Source organism: Dermacentor albipictus, chromosome 6, assembly GCF_038994185.2.
Source record: "Dermacentor albipictus isolate Rhodes 1998 colony chromosome 6, USDA_Dalb.pri_finalv2, whole genome shotgun sequence".
NCBI classification, from domain to species: domain Eukaryota; kingdom Metazoa; phylum Arthropoda; class Arachnida; order Ixodida; family Ixodidae; genus Dermacentor; species Dermacentor albipictus.
The window spans coordinates 40942381-40961770 of NC_091826.1; the positions used below are offsets into that span (position 1 = coordinate 40942381).

A 19390-nucleotide genomic window follows, 5' to 3' on the forward strand; every position below is an offset into this window, starting at 1 on the left:
ACGATAGCGGCGAACACAATCGGCGATCGTCCAAAATCTGATCAGCGGGTCAAGAGCGCCGGCTTTTATAGAGCTGTCATCGAATGTTCCAGACAAATCGTTCGGACCCGCGTGCCTTCCACAAAGTTCTACACCATTCGCGTCACGCGATGAAATCAGATAACACAAGGTTTGGCGACAACAGGCAGCCGGCTAGAAGCATCGATAACTTTCCAGAAACGTCGGATACATGCAGGCACGTCCCTCGCTGTGCTATTACAGTTAAGCGGCGAAACGTGGTCGCCCGATAAAGATAAATACACGTGTCAATACCCCCCCTCTTAAAAAGCATCGACCCGATGCTGCAAACAAACGAAGGTAATAAACAAAAGCACTCGTAGCAAAGAAAAGAACAAAAATGACGAAGTTCGTCAGCGTCCGTAAAAGGGTTTGAGGCGCACCACGCGGACCACTTCAGATCGTGCGCGGCGCCGCTGTGAATGCGAAATGCCGCCTGGCACGACCTCATAGTCTAGAGCGCCAAAACGTCGGATGACCTTGTAGGGTCCGAAATAGCATCGAAGTAGTTTCTCACTGAGTACTCGTCGGCGTATCGGGGTCCAGACCCAAACACGGTCGCCAGGCTGGTACTCTACGAAGCGTCGTCGGAGGTTGTAGTGTCGGCTGTCGGTGCTCTGCTGGCTCTTGATTCGCAGGCGGGCGAGCTGTCGGGCTTCTTCGGCTCGCTGGAGGTAGGTAGCGACGTCAAGGTTCTCCTCGTCAGTGACGTGCGGCAGCATGTCGTCGAGCGTCGTCGTCGGGTTCCTGCCGTAGACCAGCTTGAACGGCGTGATTTGTGTTGTTTCTTGCACCGCCATGTTGTAAGAGAATGTTACGTACGGCAGGACGGCATCCCAGGTCTTGTGTTCGACGTCGACGTACATCGCTAGCATGTCGGCGAGGGTCTTATTCAGCCGCTCCGTAAGACCATTCGTCTGCGGATGGTAGGCCGTTGTCCTCCTGTGCCTTGTTTGACTGTATTTCAGAATGGCTTGGGTGAGCTCCGCTGTAAAGGCCGTTCCTCTGTCGGTGATGAGGATTTTTGGGGCGCCATGTCGCAGCAGGATGTTTTCGACAAAGAATTTCGCCACTTCGGCTGCGCTACCTTTGGGCAGTGCTTTAGTTTCAGCGAAGCGGGTGAGGTAGTCCGTCACCACGACGATCCATTTATTTGCGGTTGTTGACGTCGGAAAGGGTCCCAGCAAGTCCATCCGAATCTGCTACAATGGTCGGCAAGGAGGCTCGATTGGCTGTTGTAATCCGGCTGGCCTTGTCAGCGGTGTCTTGCGTCGCTGACAGTCTAGGCATGTTCTGACATAACGGGCGACGTCGGTGGTCAGGCGCGGCCAATACTTTTCTTGTATCCTCGATAGTGTCCGGGAAAATCCGAGGTGTCCAGCGGTCGGATCGTCATGTAGGGCGTGCAATACTTCTGGACGAAGTCCTGACGGGACCACAAGAAGGTAGTTGGCGTGGACTGGTGAGAAGTTCTTCTTCACGAGTAGATTGTTTTGAAGCGTGAAGGAAGATAATCCGCGCTTAAATGCCCTGGGGACAACGTCGGTGTGCCCTTCCAAATATTCGACGAGGCCTTTTAGCTCCGGGTCTGCCCGTTGCTGTTCAGCGAAGTCTTCCGCGCTTATCATTCCAAGGAAGGCGTCGTCATTCTCGTCGTCTTGCGGCGGCTGGTCAATGGGGGCGCGTGATAGGCAATCGGCATCGGAGTGTTTTCGTCCGGACTTGTAGGTTACAGCGATGTCGTATTCTTGTAGTCTGGGGCTCCACCGCGCCAGTCGTCCTGAAGGATCCTTTATACTCGTTAGCCAACACAGCGCGTGATGGTCACTGACGACTTTGAATGGCCTGCCGTAAAGATAAGGGTGAAATTTAGCTGTAGCCCAAACAATGGCGAGGCATTCCTTTTCGGTCGTAGAATAGTTGCCTTCCGCTTTTGACAGCGAACGGCTAGCGTAAGCTATCACCTGTTCGACTCCGTTTTTCCTCTGGACTAGAACGGCACCGAGGCCTAGGCTACTGGCGTCAGTATGGATTTATGTATCGGCATACTCGTCGAAGTGCGCAAGTACCGGCGGCAACTGCATGCGTCGTTTGAGTTCTTCAAATGCGTCGGCCTGCGGCGTTTCCCACTTGAACTCAACATCACATTTGGTTAGACGTGTCAACGGCTCGGCGATGCGTGAAAAGTCCTTGACAAAGCGCCTGTACTAGGCACACGTGCCAAGGAATCTACGCACTGCCTTCTTGTCGGTGGGCTGCGGGAACTTTGCGATGGCAGCTGTTTTCTGGGGGTCGGGGCGTACTCCGGACTTACTGATGACGTGGCCTAGGAACAGAAGCTCATCGTAAGCGAAGCGGCTTTTTTTGGCTTCAGAGTGAGCCCTGGTGACTTGATGGCCTCTAGTACTGTGGCAAGCCGCCTAAGGTGATCGTCGAAATTTCTGGCGAATACAACGACGTCATCCAAGTAAACGAGACAGGTCTGCCACTTCAACCCCGCTAAAACCGTGTCCATCACGCGCTGAAATGTTGCAGGCGCCGAGCACAGTCTAAATGGCATAACCATGAACTCGTAGAGGCCGTCTGGGGTGATGAATGCGGTCTCTTCGCGATCTCTTTCGTCGACTTCTATTTGCCAATAGCCAGACGTGAGGTCCATCGAGGAGAAGTACTTAGCGTTGCAGAGCCGATACAATGCGGCGTCTATCCGTGGGAGGGGGTATACGTCGTTCTTCGTGATCTTGTTCAGACGACGATAATCAACGCAGAAACGTAGGATTCCGTCCTTTTTCTTCACCAGGACAACAGGAGATGCCCACGGGCTTTTCGATGGCTGGATGATGTCGCCGCGCAGCATTTCGTCGACTTGTTCTCTTATAGCTTCCCGTTCTCGCGGCGAAACTCGGTAAGGGCTCTGGCGGAGTGGTCGAGCGCACTCTTCGATTATTATGCGATGCTTCGCGACTGGTGTTTGCGACTGGTGTTTTCGACGTCATCTTCGATGACGTCGAAAAGCGGCCTTTGTATCATCGAAGCAGACCTCTGAGCTGTTGCCGCTTAATCACGGGGAGACTTGGATTTATGTCGAAGTCTGGTTCGGGAACCATGGTTGTCGGGGTAGATGCGGCGGAATCCGAGAGGGCTAACGCGTTACTTGTTTCCAGAATTTCCTCGATGTATGCGATCGTCGTGCCCTTGTTGATGGGCTTGAACTCTTGGCTGGAGTTTGTCAGCAACACTTCAGTTTTCCCTCCATGCAGTCGAGCGATCCCTCTTGCAACGCAAATTTCACAGTCTAGCAGTAGACGTTGGTCGCCTTCGATGACACCTTCTACGTCAGCCGGTATTTCGGTGCCGACCGAAATAATGCTGGAGCGAGGCGGGATGCTCACTTGATCTTCGAGCACACTCAAGGCGTGGCGACTACAACGGCTCTCCGGCGGTATCGCTTTATCTTCCGACAGCGTTATTGACTTCGACTTCAGGTCGATGATTGCGCCGTGTTGGTTCAGGAAGTCCATACCGAGAATGACGTCTCGTGAACACTGTTGGAGGATAAAGAAGGTGGCAGGGTAAGTCCGGTCATGAATGGTATTCTTGCCGTGCAGATTCCAGTCGGCGTAATCAGGTGTCCTCCAGCGGTGCGAATTTGAGGGCCTTCCCATGCAGTCTTAACCTTCTTCAACTAGGTGGCGATGTGTCCACTCATGACGGAGTAAGCAGCCCCATGTGTCCACTAAGGCTGTAACTGCGTGGCCGTCAAGAAGCACGTCGAGGTCGGTGGTTCTTTGTCTGGCGTTGCAATTAGGTCTTGGCGTCGGACAACGGCTGCGTCGTGTTGAAGTGAAGCTGGAACGTCGCCTCGTCAAGTCGTCTTTCGTTGGTGTAGTCTTGGCTGCCTGACTTTGTCGGGACGGCGGCGGGTCGTTATTATGTCGTCGAGATGGTCTCTCCGTTGTCTTCGTCAGCGGCGGGGGATCTTCGTCAGTTCAACGAACAAGCAACCGCACCTCCATCGGTTCCTTCTTTTAGTTTTCCGGATATGGGCTCGTAGAGCGGCCCCGGGCTGGGCCGGTGTATGGTCGGCGCGGCGGCGACAGGTAGCGGCCTGGTGACGGCGAACGGGACGGCCGTCGAGGGCTCCACTGAGTAGCGGCGAGGTAATCGGCGATGTCACGTGGGCGCTCGCCAAGCTGTGGACGCGGCGCGTTGATGGCGAACCCTCACAGTCCCAAGTCGCGGTATGGGCATCGGCGGTACACATGGCCGGCTTCTCCGCAGTGATAGCAGAGCGGGCGGTGGTCGGGGGCTCGCCAAATGTACGTCTTCCTCGCGTAGGTGCGCTGGGCGACGGGTGGGCGTGCTGGCGGCGGCGACGGTGGACGACGGAATTGCGGCGTCACAGTGCCCTGGCGCGGTCGCGGAGGGGGGCCTTGACGGCGTGCGACGGCGGCGTAGGTTATCGCTTCCGGCTGGGGCTGTGGTGATTCTGGTTGCACCTCAGGAACTCCGAATGATCGGTGCACCTCTTCTTTCACGATGTTGGCGATCGAGGCCACTTGAGGCTGCGACGAAGGCAAGCTGCGCAATTCTTCGCGCACTATGGCCCTGATGGTCTGGCGCAGATCGTCCGTGGCCAGTGATTGAATTCCTGCATAGTGGGTAGAGCTTGTACGGCGGTTGAATTGCCGGTTCCGCATTTCGAGTGTCTTCTCGATGCTGGTGGCCTCGCGAAGGAACTCTTCTACGGTCTTCGGTGGGCTTCGTATCATTGCGCCGAAAAGTTCTTCCTTCACACCACGCATGAGAAGGCGGACTTTCTTCTCCTCGGGCATATCCGGGTCGGCATGGCGGAACAGACGCTTCATTTCTTCCGTGAAGATGGCAACGTTCACGTTAGGTAGCTTCACTCGGGCGTCTAGCATGGCTTCGGCCCTTTCCTTGCGCACGACGCTCGTAAAGGTGCGCAGGAAGCCGGTACGGACGAGGTCCCATGTCGTCAAGGTCGACTCCCGGTTCTCAAACCACGTTCTGGCGGCATCTTCTAAGGCAAAGTGTACATGCCGCAGCTTGTCGTGGGAGTCCCAGTTGTTAAAAGTCGCGATTCGTTCGTAGGTCTCCAGCCAGGATTCTGGGTCTTGAGTCGCTGCTCCGTGGAAGGTCGGTGGGTCCCGAGGTTGTTGTAGGATAACGGGCGACGCCGGGGCAGCCATTGGGGTTGTTTTGACCACGATCTTCTTTGTCGACTCAGGTAGAAGTCCGTGCTCTGGGGGCAGTCCTTGCAGTCTGCGGCTGGCACGCTGGTCTTGAGCGATGTTAGTTTTGTCCTCGGGCTTTGGGTTTGGATCGCGGCTTTTGCGGGGGCGTTCGGTACATAAACGCACTAGCACCTCCACCAGATGTCACGTGGTAGTGACGTTAAAGAACACAGTAGCAGTACTGTGAAAGACAAAACTAGCTTTTATTGGGCGAACCTGTGCCCACAAAACAGGCTACACTTAAAGCGCAATGATAGCGGCGAACACAGTCGGCGATCGTCGAAAATCTGATCAGCGGGTCAAGCGCGTCGGCTTTTATAGAGCAGTCGTCGAATGTTCCAGACTAATCGTTCGGACCTGCGTGCCTTCCACAAAGTTCTACACCATTCGCGTCACGCGATGAAATCAGACAACACAAGTTTCGGCGACAACAGACAGCCGGGTAGAAGCGTCGATAACTTTCCAGAAACGTCGGATACATGCAGGCGCGTCCCTCGCTGTGCGATTACAGTTGTTAAGCGGCGAAACGTGGTCGCCCGATAAAGATAAATACACGTGTCGCACATTTTTACCGGAGAAGCATATACGAATTTTGAATCTTTTTTCAATGCCCTCGATTGTTCATTCAACACAGACGGCGCAAATCGTTTGACGCAGCAGCTAGAGTTGTCATCGCAGAACGCACGATCGAATTTTCGATGGCATTTAAATGTCCTGGTTGCACTGTCCGTATTCGACAAAAAGAGAGTGAAGGAAAAAGAACTGCCGAAACAGCAAAAAAAAAACATTTCCAGCTTGCTTTGAAACTCACGTACCAATGCTCGGGCTATTGCCGGTACCTTTCCAACCGATCTTCCAGGAAGAAAAAAATAAGAGACATCAAGATGCTTCTGCACAAACAAAGTTATCAGAATCACTGGAAATTTCCGTGGCCACCATGTCAGCAGTGTACAATGGCCGACACCGCAGAAACAATAGTATTGCGTACTGGTGGCTACGTCACCAGCAATAGCATTGCTTCGGTGATAGCGTGCTCAATGGCAGATGGTCACATGCTCCTTAAGCTCAAAATTATCTTCGAGTGAATGCGATACACGAGGTCAATTTCGCAAATATGCGTAACACGTCGAGTGGCTCAAGAACGAACAAAGCCGAGCTCTTTCGCAGATGTTTTGGTAGATGTCAATCCGGGCGGTGATGCCAGCCTATTATCAAGCAGCGCACCTTCCTGTGACCGTTACGCTATTAAAATCAAAGCTGTGTTTACCTCTGCCTCCGGATTTTGCGTGCTTTCATATTGTTTCTTGCTGCATAGGCTGTGCATATGTCATTGAATTTTGCCAAAAAATGTCAGTCTGATCTGGTCTGTCTGATGAGGCAACTAATCACATCAAGAAGCATGTTCATATAATATCTGTCTATATTCATCTCCAAACACCAAGCCTTCTAAGTGGAACAGCGTATGACATGCAACGGATGTGTTGATTTCCCTAAATATTTCGCCTGTATAACTTGCCAGCGGTGTAGTGCACAAACATTAAAATATCGTATTTGTGGTGCACAAAGATAAACAATGCTTCCAGTTACTACACGCTGTGCACGATGAAATTAATCCCAATTTTACGCCTCATCGTTATTTGTATAGCATATAAATGACCTTTTCCCTAAGTGTTTGCTTCACAAAAGTTGCAACATGTGGAAGATGGGTGTGTTTCGACTCTAACTTGGGCTGGTTGGTTATGAGTATTATGAATCATGGTTTACGGCACAATTTCAGAGGGGACACAGCGAGATACACAGGACAAACGCGGTGTAGTTAGATCGGCATTTATTTCGCGTATCATGCTATGTCCCGTCTAAAATTGCACCATACCCCATGATTCATAAAAATGCAACTGCAGATTCTTTTTTTCCAGCTTGTCTAATTCCAACCCTTCTTGAAACAGAAGTCACCAAACTCATAAAACCAACTGTCTATACATTTGATACATTGTAAATGTTTCTTCCAAATGCCGTCAACGTCAACGAATTTGGTGCAGCAGCTGGCGAGAAAAACAATATGCTTTTCCGTGTGTACTTAGACAGGAGACACTGCACTGAAGTAGGGCTTCCCCGAAAAGTCTTGACTTTATATGTTTCAGAACAGTTAATGAAGTCCTAGAGTTTAGCCCGGCATTTGGAGTACTGGAGGGCGCACGTATCCCGCGAGAGTACAAGCGTGGGGTTTTCCATTTGGGTTCGATAGCTGCCCCGACGGTACATCCTGTCATGTGAGTGCTCAGCAAACACGAGTCGCGCGAAGATAAGTAAACAGACACGCAGTATTTCTGGACTGGAACGTGTAACGTCATTTTCGACCTGTATGAAATGCGGCGAGAAGAGTAGGTGGGCGTTCTCAGCGACGTTTGTCCAACGTGCGGCGTACCTTAAATAGATGCCCCTGTCTCAACTAGCCCGTCGCGGTGGCTTAGCAGCTATGGTGTTACAATGCTACTATTCTCGAGGTCGCGGCATCTAATCCCGGCCGTGGCGGCTGCGTTTCGATGCTTTATGCCCCTTTTCCTGTACTTTTGATTGGCTTTCATGCCCGTTATTGCTTCAAGTAGAGGCGCGTTTGTCCCAACTTTCTTTTATGTTATTTTTAGATATAGCGTGGCGAAGAGTTCGGAGTGGCGCGAAATGCGAAAACGGCCATGCATTGGCGGCTCGGTCAAAATCAAGCCGGAGTCGTTCCGCTTCGGCGTGACTCATAATCAAATCGTGGTTTTGGCACGAAAAAAAAGCCCCCAACATTTATTTCAATTGTCTCAACTCACTGCATTGCACAGCGTTCCAGCTTCTGAGCTTTACCGTTGCGAATGATCCTCGACAAACCAAACGTTTCCAGTGGATACACTCAACCCGATGGCTAAACTTTTTTATGCGCACTGTATTCTTCCTAACTTGGCATATCTGCAGCGAAATCGAAGCTGTGCTGGCACTGGCAGTGGAAGTCCATGCCCGTTATGGTATCGGTGAAGTTCGCGCCTTCGTAATTTTTTCTCCGCGCGTGCCGATGAAAAGCAATGACGATAACGGTGATGAAAAACAAGGTGCTCGTCTTCGCATGGCACTTGACCGCATGTGTGTAGTATTGTAAGCGAAACTGATTTTGCAAGAGAGCGTCACATGATGGAGTGGCACAAGGGATGCAAACAGATAAAAGGAAATGATAAGATAAGCAAATTGAGACAAACATACAGATTCAGTACATGGAGAGAGGCTATCTAGACTTACTCTCATGAATCTGATGCTATGTTCGGTTTCAGGTACGGGCAGTTGCTACAACGCTTATAAAAAAATCAGCGTTGGCATCAAATGGGAATTCTTTGCCCAGTTGCATGGTAAATAACAAGGCTGGCGGAAATGTGCGGCTGCTTTGAATGTATAGTGGCACTTTTTCCCAAACGCATGTAACACACACCGTATTGCAACGGCTGAACTCAAACTGCGTTGGCAATTTCCTGCGAAGTCGCATACCTGGACAACAATTCGCGTTCTTCAGACAAGCACAGTCACTCGTAGAACAATTGATTTTGAAATTTTCATCGAATGTTCAACACTTCGTCTTTGAATTTTATAGACTCCACACAGACTTCCTGTATTTGTGGTCTTACATTGTGCGTAGACATACGACGGCAGGGGTATGAAAAGCAATATCTCTGCAATTTACTGGACCATAAAGTACCACATCAAAAATGATGATCGTGATAACGCCATTTGTCCTAATAGATCTTGCAGTGGAACGAATGCCAACACCATGCCACAAAACGACCGGACAGGCGAGAGAAATATAAAATATTTATTGCGTGTATGTCACAGGTACACGAAGAAGAACTGAGCCTAAGTGGAGTCTTCAGGATCTCATGAGTGCCGGCCGGAACAGAATAAGCAGGCTCCACGAGTCGACACTTACGGCAAAGCTTCCCACTGTGCTACACTGTATATGGCTGCCAACTAGGTTGCAAAGGGTAACCGAGAAAGTTATGGACTGATCATCCGCCATCGTGAGCGGGAGCCACAACCGTTGGCTGGTTAGCTGCGCTTCACTGAGTTCTTCTTCGCTGTCGCACATACGCAGTTGTTTCAAGCTTTTGGTGGAGGTAGACGGAGGGAGCCCTGTCGCACGCTTGTACGGACGTTGTATCATAACGTTGAATTTATTTGTGTCTGTTCTGGCGAATGTAAAGTAGGATGCGGCGTACGTAATGCGACTGCTAGGAGTGGCAAATGTTGCTTGAAGAAAGAAGACAGAAGAACAAGACCGACCACAAGAAGGAAAGTGCCCGGACTAGAGAAGAGAAAGATGACCAAGTGACGTGCTGAAGGAAGAGGGGGAGGAAAATCTTTATGCATGCCGGCAAGCAGAAACCATCTTGGCAGGCGGGGAGAAAGGCGCGTGTATCGAGGAACGAGGTGGCCGTGGAGCAGCGTTCCTGGAGTAGAACATGGCCATGGAACTCCAGGCTGACTTACGCCCCAGTGCAAAAGATGTCCCATTTCAGGCCCAGGCTCGGTCAGGTGCTTACCGTTTGTTCCGGAACATCTATCTCCAACAAGCCGAGCGCCATCTAGAACGAATGCCGATCTGCCGGAGTGCAACAGTAACTTTGACACGTTATTAGGCTATTAGGCGAGACGCTGACATCGGACATCGACGAAGGAAGACTACAAACCACACCGGCAACAACGTTCATCTCTGACGCACCGGTACCGTAAGGGTCTTGAAGCGGTAGTCGCAGGTCCAAGCTTTAATACGCTACTTTCCATTATAGTCATTTACATAGACGTGGGGGTAGCGCACAGCTCGAACATCTGAGACTGGTTACTATCCAAGTAAATGGCTATATAGTTCAATCTGATGCACTTCCAAGTTCTTTTAACAGTGAAGCTGTATACCTCTACCGTCCAAGGAAATGTTCGTGCCGTTGTAAGAAAAAAACTCCCCATACGTGGGCTGAACCCGGAGATAGTGAAATGCCGGGCCGAACCACGTTGGAGGTCAAGCAGGCGTTAGGCAATCCCCATACGTGGGCAAATCTCGAAAATAGTGCAATGCAGGTGCGATCCGCAGCGCATGCGAAGCAGGCGTTAAGCACTCGCCATTCGAGGGCCGATTCCGAGGCTAGTGCAATACCGGCCCGATCCGCGGCGGAGCTGAAGCAGGCGTTAAGCACACCACATACGTGGGCCAATCCCGAAGATAGTGCAATGCCGGACCGACCCGCGGCGGAGGTGAAGAAGGCGTTAAGCACTCCCCATACGTGGACCAATCCCGAAGATAGTGCAATACCGGCCCGACCCACGGTGCAGGTGAAGCAGGCATTAAAGGGAAGCTGAAGAGTCTGTCGAATTCAGTAAGACGCTCATATACGGATGCGGGTACCTTATAAACAATGCAGGTAAAAGTTTTTTTGAGGAGGGGATTTTTCACTTAGGATCGACACAATCGTCGGTTAAAATTGCGCTGTAGCTCCGCCCCCCGTCGAGCGCCGCGCGCTGCAGCTGACGCTGGCGATGCGAGCGGAGACTGGAAACCACGCCGTAGTGACGTCAGCACTGGTGTTCCGTTCCTTCGCAGTCTTCGCGACCGTGCGTGACCGGGCTTATTTTGGCGTCCGTGCCGTCCTAATCTGCTTCGCTCGACCCTACATTCCTTTGTTCGTGTGTATATAGGAGTGGTAGTTGACGTGCGCAGCATCAATTGAACTTGTAGGCCGATCATGCCGGCCTTAATTCTGTGCAGCCTACGCATGCACGAACACCAGCGGCGACGACGATGTTCCGATGTTGCATTAGTTCCTGCAAGACAAGAAGCTTTCAGCTAAGTGGGAGGCTGCTGTGAAGCGAAACAACTTCAAGCGCTCAAGAACAACAGTGTTGTGCTCTGACCACTTCCATGACGATTACTACCGGAGTTTATCAATAATGCGTGCTTTGGGTTCTCCGTGTTAGCACGCTGAACGGAAGGTGCATGTTTATCTCCCACCCTTGGCACAGGTTTCATCGCCAAGCGCCGCGAATTTTCTATTCGCACGTGTGTTGTGAAACAGCCTGCATGCAGCTACCACAACGCAGTGCAAGCGTAAAGTTTGCAAGTGTTCGAAAGCCTGCTCACGCCAGGACGCTGCGCTCCCCCTTCTCTCGCACACATAGAGGGACCGACCATCCCACGTAGCCGACGGATTTCGCCGGTTACGAGTAGCGTGCACATGGCGTGCTGATCAAGGTCCTATACTACACGTGCTACAACAGCCGGTAAACTTTCCGGCGTTTAAACCGTCTGTGTAGATTGCCGACAGCTTTGGGGCAGCGCAGAAAGGCCGAAGATTGCACCACCGCTTACGTTCTACGAGGAGGCATGCAGGAACATAACACTACAGTTGTTTGCCCGGAAACGTACTCACTGGAACGCTGAATGCAGCTTAGGAAAAAACATACTCGCCAAAGAATATTCCCAAGACAAGGAGATGCTAACACTTCGCCTTCGTTCTCATGGAAAGCAGTGCTTGCACCAGCATTTTTTGCTTCTTGGAGAGGCCGGCTCATCGCAATCGGCTCGTACATTTAGGGAGTAAAGTATAAACGCCTCACAAGTGATCTTGCACGCGACAGCGACAGCGCGAAAAGCGAGGCGATGGCTGTCGCGTTCACTCGTCGCCTGCAAGCCGAACTCCACGCCAGCGACGGCTTTGAGCGACGACTTCCCGGTATGAGGGCAGAAATATACGCGCCAAAAGAAGCGTGACGCATGCTTCATCAATTTAAGTTGATGTATTTTCCTGAAAAAGGAGCATAAAATATTCCTGAAGGTCTTGCATTAGGTTCTTATTCTTGGACGTGTAAAATTCAATAGTTTGCTCGTTCCGTGCGACGAACAGTAGTATTTGAGTTATGTACGTCCAGTTCCGGCTTCGCACTATTGGCTAATCGCTCATATAGCACTTCCGGGCGACGAGCGACGAGTTCTAGATTTCTAGAAACGAGCGATCAAGCGACAACACCGAGCAATCTGGTCAAGCGACGGCCCGTTTTGTCGCTCGAAGCTGTCGCCCGTCACTATAGCGCGCAAAATCGCTCTCGTGGAGCTAGGACTTAACGCCGAACTCCTCAGAGAAACGCAACCTCTCGAAATTTTCCATGACCGTCTCAGCAAAGCAGCACCAAACTACCTTGCACCGTGCTTCATGCGTAGCGGCAGCAGTCGGTCCGGACGAACACCAGTGTTGACGTCACGAGGCGCCCGACCAATCACAGGCGGAAACGAGGCGCGCGAGCTGGGCGTGTCTGCTGCTGTACTTTTTGTCGAAATAAAATATGTTGGCGCTTTCTTTCGCTCAATTTCGATGCGATATTCGAATTCAGAGGGTTGAAAACCACGACGTACTGCTCTTCACTCATTATTTCTGGAAAAGCTTTCAGCTTCCCTTTAGGCACTCCCCATACGTGGGCCGATCCCGAAGACAGTGCAATGCCACCAAACTACCTTGCAGAGTGCTTCGTGTGTAGCGGCAGCAGTCGGTCTGGACGAACACCATTGTTGACGTCACGAGGCGCCCGACCAATCACAGGCGGAAACGAGGCGCGCGAGCTGGGCGTGTCTGCTGCTGCACTTTTCGTCGAAATAAAATATGTTTGCGCTTTCTTTCGCTCAATTTCGATCGATATTCGAATTCAGAGGGTTGAAAACCACGACGTACTGCTCCTCACTCATTTTTTCTGAAAAAGTTTTCAACTTCCCTTTAAGCACTCCCCATGCGTGGGCCGATCCCGAAGGCAGTGCAATACAGGTCCGATCCACGGCGGAGGTGAAGCAGGCGTTAAGCCCTCCCCATACCAGGGTCATTCCCGAAGATAGTGCAATACGGGCCCGACCCGCGGTGGAGGTGAAGCAGGCGCTAAGCACTCCCCATACGAGGGCCGATCCCGTAGATAGTGCAATACCGGCCCGACCCGCGGCGGAGGAGAAGCAGGCGTAAACCACTCGCCATACTTGGGCCAATCCCGAAGATAGTGCAATGCCAGACCGACCAGTGGCGGAGGTGAAGCAGGAGTGAAGAACTTCGCTTACGGGGCCTAAGGCCGAAGATAGTTCAATACCATCCCATCCCGCGGCGGAGATAAAGTTGACGTTAAGTGCTCCCCATACGTGAACCGATACCGAAAATAGTGCAATGCCGGGAAAACTCACGGTGGAGGTGAAGCAACCATTAAGCACTCCCCATACGTGGGCGGATCCCGAAGATAGTGCAGTGCTGGGCTGACCCGCGGCGGACGTGCAGTTCGCCATTAAAGGGAAGCTGAAACGGTTTTCAATTTCCATGAATTGCTGGGATTGGGAAGAACAGACCTAATAATTTACGGTTCCGAAATTTTTTTCTTCGTTTTGTTAATATAAGGGGCGGAAATCGCTTTCTAAATCACCCCCGCGGACGCGCCCCCATCGCTTCCCGGTGCGCCGGTGGAGGTGGTTGCCAGAGGAGAGAACCGGCGAGAGCGACGTCACGCGCGGGGACCGAGCTGCCGGACCGGCGTGCTGGCATGTGTTGGCATGCCTCTTTCCGTCGTGCGCTTTACTGAACGACCCTACGAGAGATTAACCGCCGCTGCTCACGTTTGTTTTCTTTTGCGATTTTCGTAAACTGTTCTTTTTTTCGGTTCTGCGTGAGTGCCTTCAGCCGAGGATGCCCAACATGCCCTCGTTCTGTGCAGCATTCGGCTGCGCGAACCAGGCGGGTGAGGCGATGTGGTGTTTCACAGGTTCCCGAAGGACAAGCAACTTGCAGCGCAGTGTGGTGAGGGGAGATAAGTTCGTGCCGACGAAATCAATTGTGCTGTGCTCGGACCATTTCCGCGATAGCCGGATTGCCTTACGACAAATGCGGAAACGCGTTGTTGCTAGCGTTGCTATACTCCGTTTCATACATCAGGTGCAACGCTGTAGAGGCTTGAGATACTTATTGCAGTGGCTGCGTTCGCACTTAGAAAAAATTCGGTGTTTCTTGACCCCATTTTTGAGAAAAGTTTTCACATATAAGCTCAGTTCTGAATGAAAAAAAAAATTACCCATAGAAACAATACGGCTGCTAACACATTCTTTTAAATCCATTTCCTTTTCGTCATTTTTTATTTGCAGCCCGTCGCGGCAGCTTCACGTGCATGCTCGCGCGAGCAAACGCCGCTGGCACGCTGCGAAGGATAGACGGAAACGCGCGCAGTAATAAATTTTGGTGACCGGACTTCGTGCGTAGCTTCCACAGCGTTGCACCTGAGGTATGAAATGGAGTATAGGCTTGCCTAGTGACATTCGACGTACGCTTGCAGTTATTGTGTTTACCACACGGCGGTGCTAAAACTGCCTAATATCTTTATATCAACACTAGCATGGAGCACGCATACCGATTCTTGATCGAGCCACAATCGCGAAGTCGTCGAACCATAGTCTGAATATTGCACATATAATACCTCTGGCCATCTCTGGATGTGTATGATAAGCAACTTCCATGACTGTACCTCGCAGCACTGCATGAGCGCCCTTTGAAACGCGGCACTTGTGTTCGCGATCTCGTATCAACACTAAAAAACCACGGGACTTTAGACAAGCAGCGGCAAGGTGCTTGACATCGCGGAATTGCACCCATGATTACAATCTAATGAGAAGTTAGTGCTTCGGCATTCTTCCAGCAGCAAGTTCCCAGTGACACATTAGCGCATTTTTTCTCCCGTCATTGGAACGTGCAGCTACATGAAAAAAAAAAAAAAAACATACGTACCAGCTAAGATTTCCAACGCGCGAGAAGGTGCACACATCGCTCTCGCTTTTGGCACACTCAACATCGTCGTTGCCGCCGTTGCCGCCATCGTTTTCCGTATCGGCTGTCGGTTCGAACATGTACGGCGAAAATACAAACTGTCCGAGACAGCGAGAACGTTCCATAATGCTTACAACTCAGCTATGGAGCCAAAACAGAACAGCGTGCTTACGTTCTGAAACGGCGGCGCCGACCGGCGACTGCCGCGAGTGACGTCACAGCGGCCGCGACCAATCACGGGCAACAGCGGCGTTCGCGCGATACCATGAGGCGCTGGTGCGCGTTTTCAAGAAAAAACTGCCGCTTGCACTTGTTTTCACCCTTTTTGAACCAGATATTCGTGTTCAGGGGACTCAAAACTGTAGATTACCGTAGACAACTCTTTTTTTTTCGAAAAGTGTTTCAGCTTCCCTTTAAGGGGCCCACATACACAGCTGGTCATCCTTCTTCAAGGCGTGGAATGGCACTGATTTTTTTTTTTAGGCAAATGGCAGTTCAGCGTTTTGCTCAATGAAGCTCTAGTTTCTGCCAAAAACTTGGCTCCTGCGTTCATTTTGCTGACTCGGGCAAACGTACACGGCAGACTAATACGCATGACAGTAACTGATGATGAAGGCATGTGAAATTCAGAGTACATCGTTCTCTTTTCGGCAGCGCTACTTGTTGGTCATGCGGTGGACGAAGTGTGAGATCTGCGCAATCGACTGCCTAAGCTATTGCAGGGCGGCCGCGCTCCGACTGTCGATTTGAAATCATAACTCTAGAACGCTTAGTTGCTTGACGCTTGTAATACTTGTTCCAGCCGGCGTTACTTCAACCTCCAGTGGTGTGGTTGGCCGTCTCCCTCGTGCTTTCTGGCATAGCATAATGATTGCAGACATTGTGGGGGCTCCTTCCAGCGCACAGTTCCAACTCGATATCTTGATAGTGTCTGCGGCAAGCGTTAAGGAGTCTTGTTTGCCCACTAACCCTCGGTTTCAGTACGGGATGTCATCCTCGTACAGATTATTGTATTCCAAAGATTTCCACACTGAATAAAATATATGATCAACTTAAATTACGCTCAGGTGGGTATTTTGTATTGCTAACGTTTTATTCTTACCACCACTTTAATGTTTCCTGTGAAGGTAGACCAATGGCCTTAGCCGCATTTTTAAAGAATGATAAGGAACTCCACCGTTGTCTGTGTGCGTGACTTCGTCAACGTGTATGTGAAAGTGAGACTACTTAGCTTGTTTGTCTGTTTTTGTTCGCTGCAAGAGTCATTTTTTCCTTAATATGAATACCATGAAAGAGAACAAAATTTGCGCCTACTAACTAGTGCACAGAGCTTCGCTTAAATCGATTGAAATCCCGCTGAAACAGGTTTAGAAAAAAAGCATCTTCCCGCTTTGACAATGGCGAAGCTGCTGATGAAGAGGTGGCCTAACTGCACGCAAAAATCGTGGCTGTGTTTAGTCGTTGACACAGCAGGGGTAGTGGTCAGCGTAACAGAATGGACAGACACATGGACGAGGCAAATACGATTCCGTGCACTTAACTGCTGCTGTAAAAGTAAAATGTGGAAATAAGACAATGCGAGCGAAAGGAATGATACACGCACTAAAGTAAGTCCTTATAGGACACTCAGGACACTAATTCCGAAAGGCGCGGGCTCAAATCATGGCCATGGCAGCTGTATAATAATGGGGCAAAATCCGAAAACCGCCCCTCTACCCTGCATTTGGTGCACGTTAAAGAACCCCGGGTGGTGGAAATTATTTCAGAGTCGCGCACAACATTATGGATCATAATGATGCAACGAAATTGCGCAGCACTTTTATCTCGGCAGGAGATACTTTCCGCTTCCACACAAGAAGTTAAATAGAGCGCAGGCATTGACCCTCCAATTATTGCAAACAGGCTCATATCCCAACCCGGCTTTATTCTACAAAATTTATCCCGACACCTATGCCCCAAGTTCTTGCAGGCACTGCAATGACATCGCTAGCCTAGACCATATGCTCTGGCATTGCCCCTCGTTACGAGGCACAGAACAAATCAACGAGGACAAGTGGCTCTCCGCTATCAAGAGCCCCGATGCCGGGGCGAAACTATGGGCTGTTCAGAGGGCGCACTATGCGGCGGTCGGGCAAGGCCTGACTGTCCCAACGTGGGAGCGGCCCGCAGCGCGCTGAGTCGCGTACCTCAGGACCTTATTAAAGTTTTGCATCCATCCATCCATCTGGCACGTAAAACACAATAATTCAATTTTAATTTTTAATCATCGTCTTTCTCTTCTTTAGCTGACTCAGTTCATAATGCCCAACTTTTGCTATACATAACATGTCCATGGGGGAGAATCCAATTTTGTGGCGTTCGCATTCGTTACAGATATAAAACGGCATCGACAATAGCCTAGGACAGCGACACCTAAACGCTTTCGTGAAATAGCGTATAGCGTCGCATTTTACTGCTGAAATACTTCAAGTGAGCGCCATGTCTGTCCTCCATAATAAATCAATAAGTCATGGCCCATACCATTTGTGCTCGAATGGGACCCATGCTTTTCTTTACAAAATAATGTACAAATTTCTGGGGCCCCCTTAGAGTCGGCGATGTGGTTGGGCCACAACCGCCAGACACTGCTTGCTGCAATAAGGGCGATGCCAAGGGGCGGAAGAAAGTGTTTTACTCAGGAAGCCAAGAGAAGTTGGAATGTTCGTATTCACAGATCGTACGTCATTGTGAGCGACTCAAAAACCACCATCAGTAATTTCGGAGCGGTGTTACGTTTCGCCTACGACGCGCGGTATAGCCGGCGCGGATGCAACGGGCACCGGGGCTTCGTTCAAAGCGGCGGACATTTTGGCCCGTTCCGCGCCGCCGCAACGCCTCCCCGCCAAGCGCGTCCAGGCATGTTTCAGTGCCACGTGTCTTCAAGTGTGCGTGTGTGTGCGTGTGCATGTTGGTGCCCACGCTTGTCAAAGTGCGGCAGCCGGGGAGAGGAGCTCCCCAAGTGTGATGCGAGGAGGTCTGACCGGCGCCGGCCCGGCGGATGCGTCACTACACTCGTCTCAAGATGTCTCTCAGCTTGTCCGTGCCCCGCCGTCACGTGGCCTCACCCCGTGACGTTCCTTCTTGCCCTCAACTCCGAGAGTATAAAAGCAGCTGCCCCCGGACGCCAGGAGAGAGGCTCCGAATTCTTCCGTCGAGTAGTGTGCTCTCCCGTCTCTCCACTTCGGTCGACCTGACCGGCCGCTCTTTTGCAATGCTAGAATAAACCAGTTGTTCTGTTAGCAGTCGACTCATGCTTTGCCAGGATCTTCGGATGCTTCCAGTTGTGCCCCAGGCCGGCAGGCCAACGCTACCCTTGGGGCTTGCGACCCATTTGCAACAACGGGCGCCAGCGGTGCGATTCCAATAGCGGGCAGGGTTTCACGGCCAGGCTCTTTCCCTGATCCTCTCTCACGCTGTCACACAAGTGACGGGCCTCATTGCGGGTCTCGCCGGAAACGAGGTGGCTCACGCCAGCGCCCGATGATCAACGGATCGGGCGCAGGCATTAGGTGTGTCGCAAATCGTTGCCCCCGAGATGCCGCTTTCCTCGCGAGATCGCCTCTTCACGTTCGACGGCACCTGCGCACACTATGGGCTCAATCGCCTTACCTCTCCTCCGTTGGAGCGTAAATCCTCGCTCAAAGGCGAGATTCTGTGGCGGCAGTTTCAGATGTTACATTTCCATCTCCTCGGACGGAAAAAAAAAACTCTATTGAGAAAAGACTGCGACTATAGGACTTTATATGGAATCTCGCGGCGAAGCCTATGGTGATGGCGTAAATGCGCCTGGAGTGTCCACATAATTGCTATCGCCATAAAAGTTCAGTATCGTCGGACGTTTGTGTGATGGCCCCTATAATACGCTACACTGAAGTTGTTGCACTAAGCACCTAATAATCCGTGAAACTCGCGAGTGCACACAACTATGCGTTTAGCTCTTGAAATTCGCATGTGTCAGCCACTCCACCTTCTCCGCATTCATTTACTGCGACTATAGCTCAGCGGTCCTCTCCCTCCGGACCACTACCTTCTAAAGCTCCTTAGATCCTATTGGAAAACCCCATAAGTACGTGGAACGAAGACAATTGTACAAGAGCGATGAACACACAGAAGGAAGGGGATGACCACGTTAAATCATGATGATGACGATGAAAAGGTAACATGATAATGACGATAGTATAGCGA

At 51.1% G+C, this 19390-nt stretch overlaps 1 long non-coding RNA gene across 2 annotated transcripts in view; it reads right to left on the reverse strand.

Annotated features, from left to right (window-relative positions):
- Positions 1-19390, reverse strand: part of LOC139061008 (uncharacterized) — a 122724-nt gene that overhangs the window by 80929 nt on the left and 22405 nt on the right. The gene's annotated exons all lie outside the window — the stretch shown is intronic.